General features: G+C 33.9%; 1 pseudogene; it reads right to left on the reverse strand.

The window, feature by feature from the left end:
* LOC113389305 overlaps positions 1-9,405 on the reverse strand; it is a 46,628-nt pseudogene that overhangs the window by 18,664 nt on the left and 18,559 nt on the right.

Consider the following 9,405-nt stretch of genomic DNA (forward strand, 5'->3'; position numbering starts at 1 on the left):
TCAGTTACATACACGATGCGCATGGTGTTGGTGAATCCTGATCCCTGTTTCCATCCAGTGACCACGATTACTGGATTTCCTGGTTTGATGAAACCACGACTCTGGCCGAATTTCATTCCAAACTGCACACGGGCGTCGACATCCTTCAACCAGTCAGGAAGTTGGGCAGCTGGTAAAAAAAACACAATTTCAATGGTATTCAATTAAGAGACAGTGAGAAAAAAAATAATGCTGATGCTACTTAAATCAAGTTTTGTTTACATTATTTTATATGTAGGATAAAGTTGCTGAAGTCGTATCCGCTAAGATAGTAATAATATTATATAGTTTAGTGGGATGATATTAACAGAACATCTTCAGCATTTATTAATTTCCCGAAGGAAGTTTATATTTTCATCAAAAAATCCGATTCGCTAATTTTCGGTTTTCTCGACGTTTCAAGCCATTCTGAATCGAATGAGACCAAATTTGGAAAAAGTATGTGTTTGTGTGAACAGATTTTTTGCTGTAAATCGTTTTCTCAAAAACGGCTGAACCGATTTCAAAAATTTTAAAGCAATTCGATGTATCTCGATGAGGACTAGCGTTTTGTACGACGATCGGCCGAGTCGTTTCTTTGTAAATAACAGAAAAGTGAAAATTTTTTGTCCACGTTTTAGCCCGCAACTTTGAATCGATTTTGAAATTTCAAAATTGCGTTCGAAAGATATTGGTTGTGAATCGTGGTGATTAGTTTTTGGTAAAGATCGGCCGGGCCGTTTTCTTGTAATAAAAGGTTTAAAAAACTCTTTCGACGATTTTCATGATTTTTTTTTTTTTACGGTAGGTACCATAGTTTTGTAGGTCATGCTAAAATATTACGGCTCTACGACAACTCGTTTAACTATAAAAATTTGTCAAAGTTTGCAAGTATCATTTTTTTGGCATTTGTCAAAATTAGAACTTTCATCGACGTTTGCTTAAAAACGCCTAAACCGATTTTAAAGATTGAAAAGCCAATCGATGTATTTCGATGTGCAGTATCGTTTCTCAGTTTTGTGCGACGATCGGCCGAGTCGTTTCTTCGCAATTTGGAAAAAAGTGTTAAACTTTCCGTCCACATTTAAGCTCATACTACTGAATCGATTTTAAAAAATGATACTGATTAGTTTTAGGTGAAAATCTACCGAGCCGTTTTCTTGTAATCAACTGTTGAAAAAAAATTAATCCAATTTTTATGGATTTTTTTGGCGACTTATATCATGGTTTCATAGAACTTACTGAAATATTAATGCCTTACGACTACGTTAAAAAAATAAGTAGTTTTTTGGCTTTTGTTAAAATTGAAATTAGATGATTTACTTCGTATATCTATAGATTACTTAATCAATAAACATACTAAGCCATAAAGTCCTACGGAACTAGTGAAATTATAAGAATTATTGATTTGCGAAAATTTGCTTTTAGAAAATATTCCGAGTTAACGTGTTCGTTCATTTTCAAATATGTGTAATAAATCCACTCAGAATACTTTTAATCACTCATAAATTAATTTATTTTTCATTGATTAAGTCAATTATTTACACATATCGGGACGTTCATGTAACTTGCCTCAAGGCAAAATACCAATACCAACTAGTTTATAAGGATAAGTTTATCATGTATCAACTACTACAAAACATTTTTTTTACTAAAAACTGAAAAAACAATCAACATCTTAAGGATTTTTTATTAGAATTTAGCATTTTCAATTGGTAATTGTAAACACTCCAAAAATAATTGCATTATAAATCTAAACTGGTAACGTTTGGTTTTGATTTCCTGAAATTTATTCCGGTGTTTTGACATTCTTTAATGCTGATATAATAAATGCATCATGCTTACTACGCCAATAAAACATTGCGATTTTTGAGAAATGTGAAAAAACCTCAGCAGTCGACAATATTAAAAAATAAATTTATAATCTATTTAAAATATTAAAGTAAAAAATATGTAGACATTAATTTTGAAGTTCATTTTTTTGTTTTGAAATTTCAAACAAGTGAACCGAAATCATTATGTCAAGTATACAATTTTGGCGACAAAATGTATCGTAACAAAAATAGACATGGATTAAATTAATCCCCTTTCCACATTTTTCCAAATTTCGCGTGCGTATCACCACCACCGTGGTGAATCCAAAAAGTCAAATGTTCAGTATATAATTAACGCAAGAAAATATTTAAAAGCAAAAATATGAAAAAGATTAATTTTCGTTACCCCATACGCGTGGTATGTCGGATAATAGCTGCGCAGGATTCCAGAGTTAAGAAGACGAACCAACTTCAGAACAGGGCTACCAAGAAGTTGATGGATGTCGGTAAGCTAATTTACAAAGACACCAAAAATTTCGTCTGGGATTCCATCAATTATTCGACGACAGAAGGTCTGAAAGCCGTAAAACAACTGTCGAAATCAATATGCGATGACTTCAAAGCCGAGTATCAGAAGGCATTGGAACATCATAAGAATTTACAGAAACAGGCGAGTGAGTCTTGTCTGAAAACATGCCAAGAATTAAAGAGGAAGGCTGCTCAGGTTGTAAAAAGCGGAGGTAAAGGTGGCAAAGGCGGGCAGCGTTCGAAGTCGGCTTCGGATAAAAAGAAGAGCGTCTTGAAATCAATGACTAAAGAGTGCCCAGAAGGAAAACCAGTAACGCCAAAGAAGACTCCCAAATGTAAAGATGATAAAAAGGAAAAGAAACCGTCAGATTGCGGCAAGAAACCAGAAAAGAAATCGTCAAAAGTTCTTTGCGCAAAGAAACCAGAAAAGAAACCGTCAAAGGCTAGTGTCAAAAAAAGCTGTCCACAAATTTGTAAAGCTAAGCCAGCAGAAAAGAAGAAACCGGAACCACCTAAATGCAAAACTACACCCCCGAAAAAGCCAAAGTGCAGCGTACCAAAGAAACCATCAAAGCCCAAATGCGAAGTAAAGAAAAAACCATGTAAACCTTGTGACAAAGAACCAAAAAAATCGAAATCGTGTAGTGACCTCAAAAGTGAAAAATCCTGCCCCAGCAAAAAGCGGAAAAACCACGCTCAAAGTCATGTGAGAAGAAAAGTCCACCACCGTGTAAGGTAGAAAAGAAGAAGTCTAAATGTGAAGTCAAAAAATCAAAATCCACTTGTAGCAAAAAACCTGTAAAGAAGCCATCGGTACCCACTTGCAAATTAACTAAGGATCCGCCGTGCAAAAAACGATCAAAGGCAGACTGTTCTTTAGAGGCGGCTAAGTGCAAGCCAACATGCAGTGCGAAGAAGTTGCCAGAAACAAAAAAGTCTAGTTGTGAGAAAAAGCCATCGGTATCCACTTGCAAATTAAGTAAGGATCCGCCGTGCAAAAAACCTCATCGATCAAAATCAGACTGTTCTTTAGAGGCGGCTAAGTGCAAGCCAACATGCAGTGCGAAGAAGTTGCCAGAAATAAAAAAGTCTAGTTGTGAGAAAAAGAAACCAGAAAAGAAGAAGTCAACTTGCAGCGTCAAGACAGAACCAGAAAAGAAAACATGTGAGAAAAAAAAGTCGCCATGCGAGAAGAAACCCGCAAAAAAACCTTCATGTGTGAAACAAGCGGAGAAAACAAAATCTAGTTGCAGTGTTAAAACGGAAAAGCCAAAGAAAACACCATCTTGTGATAAGAAACCGGCAAAAAAACCATCAAAGTCTAAGAAATCCGATAGCTGCAAAAAGCCGTGCAAGAAAGAAGCTGAGTTAGATATCTGCAAGCAAAGTTCAACGAAGTCAAACACATCCAGTATGGTAGTGCCGGTACCTCCATGTGCCACAAAACCACTAGATTTGGGTCCTGAAATTTCTAGTTGTCTTCCTCCTCCTAAAAAAAGCTCGAGCAAGAAAAAATCCAAAAGTAAGAACAAAAACTTAAAACGAAGTAAGAGCGTTCCAAGCTGCATCAAGGAGAAGAAGCCGCCAAAATGTAATGCTATGCCGAAAACTTGCGGATCGGAAACAGATTGTTTCGGGCCTAAGAAGATCGAGATTCCAACATGCAACAAGTATAGCAAAGATGGTTCGGGCAAATGTAAGCCACAACCTTGTAAACAAAAAAAACCTAAGAAGCCCAAATGTACTGACCAGGCATCATCGCCTCCCAGTAAGAAATCATCAAAATCAAGTGTTGGCAAGAAGTGTTCATCTAAAAAGTCGAAACCCGATTGCGCGAAATCATCGAAAAGTTCTCGCACTATATTTCCGAATAGCACCCCTAATAAAAAATATTCTACTCTGGGAATAAAGAGCGTGTCTAAATGGGAAGAAATTAAAAAGGTAACCGAAAAATTTTCTGAATAAAAAGTAACGTTTTTTAATTATTTTTCTTGTTAGCAAATGATAAATGTCACATAAAAAATGCATAATGAAACAATGTAACCAGACCTGATAACTGATTATGAAATTCTGAAATAAAATAAACGTTTTGCGATATAGTTTGATTTTTATTTAATTAGAATTATTTGAATATATTTAAATATAAAACACTATAGGTGTTTTTTGTAAGATAAGAGTAGAATAATATTCATAAGAAAAATAGAAGTTGAGTAAAAATAAGTTTAACTAGTTGGTATAGGTATTTTGCTTTGAGGCAACTTTCCGAAATGTGTAATAATTGACTTAATCAACCGAATTTGAGATTTAGATAAAATTTTCAACTAATTATTTGGAAAATAAAGTTATCGCTATCAATTGAATCCAAACATTGCCATTTCCAATTTAATTTAACCTCTCAGACACATTTATAACATCTGTAATTATATTTTATAGTGCACAGACACTAGTGCTTGTATGTCCTATAATTATTAGCTCATCATTTTAAATTTTAACGAATTGATAATGTTTAACTCTTCACATCATAAATGGCACAAATTTTGACTATACATTGTTTCAAACTTTGATGATTTTTTAAAATTAAACTACCTGTCGTAGAAACGTAAAATTTCAGTATGTTGTTCAGGACCATGATATCTATTAACAAAACTTTCATCAAATTTTTTTTACGAGAGTTAATTACGAAGAAACAGCTCAGCTTTGTCACAAGATCTTTGTCCAAAATTTAATCAGCACGACTCCCAAATAATATCTTTCGAATAGTTTTTGAATTTTCAAAATCGGTTCAAATTTTTTGGCTAAAACGTAGACGGATTTTTTTTTTTACTTTTCTTTTAATTACAAAAAAACGGTTCAGCCGATCGTATCAAAAATGTAACCGAGGCGAGTGCTTATTAAGTTTCATTAAATGGTTTTTAAAGTTTTAAAATCGACTCAACCGTTTTTAAGAAAACGCCGATGAAATTCTAATTTCAACAAACGCCAAAAAACGATACTAATTTTTGAAAACTTCTATGGATTTTTAAAATTAAACGACTTGTCGTAGGGCCGTAATATTTTAGTATGATCTAGAAGTCTATGGTATCAACCGTCAAAAACAAAACAATTCATTCATAAAGATTCATCGAAAAAACAATTTTTAACACTTTATTACAAGAAAACGGCCCGGCCGATCTTTACCAAGATTTTACCAAGGCTTCTTTACAGCACGATTCCCAACCAATATCTTTCGAACAGTTTTTGAATTTTCAAAATCGATTCAGAATTGCGGGCTAAAACGTGGACAAAATTTTTGTCACTTGTCTACGACTTGCAAAGAAACGGCTTGGCTGATAGTCGCGTAAAATTGATAAACACTAGTCCTCATCTAGATACATCGAATGGCTTTTAAATTTTTGAAATCGGTGCAGCCGTTTTTGAGAAAACGTCGATTTACGGCAAAAAATCTGTTCACACACACACATCCTTTTTTCAAATTTGGTTTCATTCAATTCAGAATGGCTTAAAACGTCGAGAAAATATAAAATTAGCGAATCGGATTTTTTTATGAAAACATAAACGTCTCAATCGGAAAGTTAATAAATGAAGAAATTTTATGCTTTCTTGAAATTTCAAATCATTCTGAATCAATTTAAACCAAATTGAGAATTTTTTGAAGATTAGGAAGGTTAAAAACGATTTTTAAGCGTTCATCGACAACAAAACTTATTTTTGGTGTTAATAATTATGTTGCTTATACAATCTTGTCCTTGATTATTTGTTGAGAAAGTTTTTTATAACTTTAATATACATGCAGAGACATAGAAGTAAAGATAAATTGCAGATACCATATTAACTAAAAATTATTTATACCACATTTGTTAATAATAAGAAATAATAATAATAACAATTGTTAAGAAGCGCCAGCAGCTCGAACTAACACGTAGACAATTTAATTGGTTAATGGGCTGAAAATCACAAGTCTCATTAAAATATAAAGCCCATATACAAGACATTATTAAACCAATATGGTCCTAAGTTCTACAACTATGGGATGTGGCCAGTAAATCGAACATAACTATTCTACAGAGGTTTCAGAACAAAATTTTGAAAGAAATCGTGAACGCTTCCAAAAATGTTCCAAACTGGTTAATACATCAAGACCCCAGAATTATAACTATTGAAGAAAAAATTAATCATTATTGCTCCAGATACAACTTATCGACATATAAACGAAGTAGCGTGTGACCTGCCAAGGCTTTAACGCCAACGCGACTCAAAAAAAAGAACCTGCATTGATTTACTACAACAGAAGACATAATATCTGAGAAGATGCTATCGCAGGATAACGATCCTTCTCACGCTGTCTGATCAAATTTACCTGTAAAGTAGCTGTATGTACTTGTGTGTACAGTTTGCTATGTACAATAGAACAAAAAAATACCACAACTGTAACAAACCGGTAGATGCTGATAAAATTATATACCTATTACTGATCCCGAAATTTTCACCCTAGCAAATATTCTAATTACCCACCTTGGTAGACTAGTGGAAGAATTCCTCTGAATAGATGGCATTGTCGTGCGGTCTGTGCATATCGTGTCACAGCAATAATTGGACATCTTGGTCGATACTTAGAAATCAAATGTGCAGATCTTCCACTAGTTGTGATAACAATAATTGCTGCTGCTAAACATTTTGCTGATGCTTCCACTGACGCGATGGCCACGGAATGAGCAGCATCATTTGGAGCACTAGCCTGAATGAACAAATATATCATATGAAAATTAACACCTTTGGTATAAATAATTTTTATCTGGTTTACCTCGGCGCATAGATCAGCAAATATTTGTCGTTGCCAAATAGCTGCTTCAGCTTCTTTACAGATATTGGCCATCGTCAGCACACATTCGATTGGATAATCTCCCTTGGCAGTTTCACCAGACAACATGACGCAATCAGCTCCATCCAGGATTGCATTGGCAACATCAGATGTCTCTGCGCGGGTTGGTCTTGGTTTACGAACCATAGATTCTAACATATGAGTAGCCACAATTACTGGTTTTCCTAACTGAAAAAATTAAATATAATAATGAATTTTTATCTTTGATTATGTTTATCAAATTTCATGTTCTATTCACTTTGTTGCTCTTTGAGATAATAGACTTTTGTGCAAGGAACAATTTCTCTGGTGGTATTTCTATTCCCAAGTCACCTCGCGCAACCATGATACCATCGGAAGCCCTAATGATCTCATCTGCATTAGCTACTCCTTGTTTGTTTTCTATTTTAGAGATAACTTTAATTCGGCGTCCTTTTTCTCCTAATACTGCTCTAATTTCATCTAAAGCATTGGCATCTCGAATGAAAGAAGCGAAAATCATATCAACGTCGTGCTCGATTCCAAAACGAAGGTCTTGTCTGGGGAAAGAAATAATTTGGATTTTTTTAAAGAAATTTTAAGTTACCTAAAAGTATTAAGGTTGAAACTGTACTGCATTAGGACCTATGTTATGTTTTAGTATAATCAACTATCGATAATAATCTACTTATTATTGAAGTAAAACTTCTTTAGACTAGGGTGTAAATCCGTACAAATGCAACGGAAGAGTCGAGTGCCAATGATTCGTCATTCGCTCTCTATGATATCATTTCTATACGAGTCGATTGTGATTGGTCGTTGCGTATGTGAATAGAGATCTGTTGTTGTATGCGTACCGAAATCAACACGGAAATCGCCATAGATAAATAAACATTTTAAAGTTACATCGTGGTGCAAATCTTGATTTAATGAAAAATACCTGAATCAGAAGAATATTTTACCCTGTCCGCCGTAAATAATTATAATGAAAATAATAAAACAAATGCAGCATTTGCGCCGTGTATGAAACGTGTTTATTGAAATAATTTCAATATTATCCGTAGTTTCTATAAATCTTTGAAGTTATTGAAATCGAAAATATTTTTTAGGCAAAACATATTAGAGCTGTTTAAAGAATGAGATTATATCGCCAGCGAAAAAGTAAAAAAAAAATACCATCAGTCAATGAATGTATGTTAATTTTAATTACATGAAGTTCTTCAAACACAATTATTACATGAAGAGTGAAGTTGAAAACAATATTTATTTTGTCATTGTTTAATATAATCCACTGTGTGAACGAATATTATAGAAGTTATTAATCAGCAATTGCTTCATTCCTCTAATGAAGGTTCATTTCTAAATGCTAATTACAATGACAAACCGACCATGTCATATTTGAAGTATAACTTAAATTACATTATTGTTTTCAAATATTATAAATATTTTTAATGTGTATAATGGTTGACACTAATAAATGCGTGCATCACGAGTGTCACCATATTACTGATAAATATTATTCAAAATTGTTATATGACGTATTTATTTTTACTTAAATGCCATCTTGTACAGTAGCAAATAAGTTTTACTTCAATCGCTTGTGAACCTTACGCGCACTCTTTTTAATTTTATTTTTCTACTAACTTGTCTTTTTCTGAGAGCGCAGGTAAATCGACTTCAACTCCTGGCAGATTGACACCTTTACGGCTTCCTAGAAGGCCACCATTTTCAATTTGGCAAATCAAGGTATTTGTTGCTACACTTTGCACTATGACACTAATTAAGCCATCATCGATGAAAATCTTGTTCCTGGTTTAACCACTAACAATGTTTTCATAATCCAAGTATAAAATTTGATCGGTGCATCGTTCGGAATAGGCTCTGTCGGTGGTCAGTTTGATGGTTTCGCCGCGTTTTAATTCAATTTCGGCATTGGTACCCTAAAATAATAGGATAATGGTTTTGAACGTTGAAAATTTAGGGGAAAAATCTGCCGTGGCAGAGCTCATAAAATAGCGTTGTCATGGCAATGCTCTTTTATACTTGTTCTTGGTATTGAAAATTATGAAAATGTCTATATATTTGTCAGGCAATTAGGCGTATTTTACATATAAACAAGCAAGGAAGAATGTTATGATGACAGAATTCTAGATGGTGCAGTTATGTTTATATTAGGCTTGCACCGAATATTCGGTTACTATTCGGTAT

Source organism: Ctenocephalides felis, unplaced genomic scaffold, assembly GCF_003426905.1.
Source record: "Ctenocephalides felis isolate EL2017-DRISC unplaced genomic scaffold, ASM342690v1 CF-g0.4_SCAFFOLD_03573, whole genome shotgun sequence".
Taxonomy (NCBI): Eukaryota; Metazoa; Arthropoda; class Insecta; order Siphonaptera; family Pulicidae; genus Ctenocephalides; species Ctenocephalides felis.